Source organism: Triticum dicoccoides, chromosome 2B (assembly GCF_002162155.2).
Source record: "Triticum dicoccoides isolate Atlit2015 ecotype Zavitan chromosome 2B, WEW_v2.0, whole genome shotgun sequence".
Classification (NCBI taxonomy): Eukaryota; Viridiplantae; Streptophyta; class Magnoliopsida; order Poales; family Poaceae; genus Triticum; species Triticum dicoccoides.
The window spans coordinates 624,827,324-624,827,882 of record NC_041383.1 but is presented as its reverse complement, the minus strand read 5'-3'; positions in this window follow the sequence as shown (position 1 = coordinate 624,827,882).

Sequence of the window (559 nt, the reverse complement as noted above, 5' to 3'; positions counted from 1 at the left end):
GAAAAGGCAATCCCCATTTAGTCTTTAGGGGATTTAAAATGGGGGCTTTTGTTGGAGATGCTCCAACTAAAAGAAGCCGCGGATAATTACTTCTTAGTTTTGGTAACCTCTAGTTCGTATGAAAAGCACACTGCCTTCGCTCCGTCCATGAATGCTGCCGCCACCATGACCTAATCTGCATGCCCCATTGGCATGCTCGCCGCACCCACTATCTACACCCTCTTTCTCTATGTATGTTCCCGCATCCCTACCTGTATGTGTTGGCTTGTTGTTATGTGTTACATTGTAATCAGGAGGGTTGGATCCATGAATTATAAGAGCGGGGAGGGGCCACTCGCACATAACACAGTATTTCACAAAAGCAATTTCATGAAGGCCAACATTGCAATATAACATGCAATTTGTTTTTTTTCTTCAAAAAGGAATGTGTTGTATTTGACTTCACCATGATTATCCCACGGAAATATACAGAAACAAGTGACTATTTTCTATAGAAAAACGGAGGTAGTAGTATAACTCAACTTGCATGATTTGTTAATTAGGGAGCAAAAAAATGAAA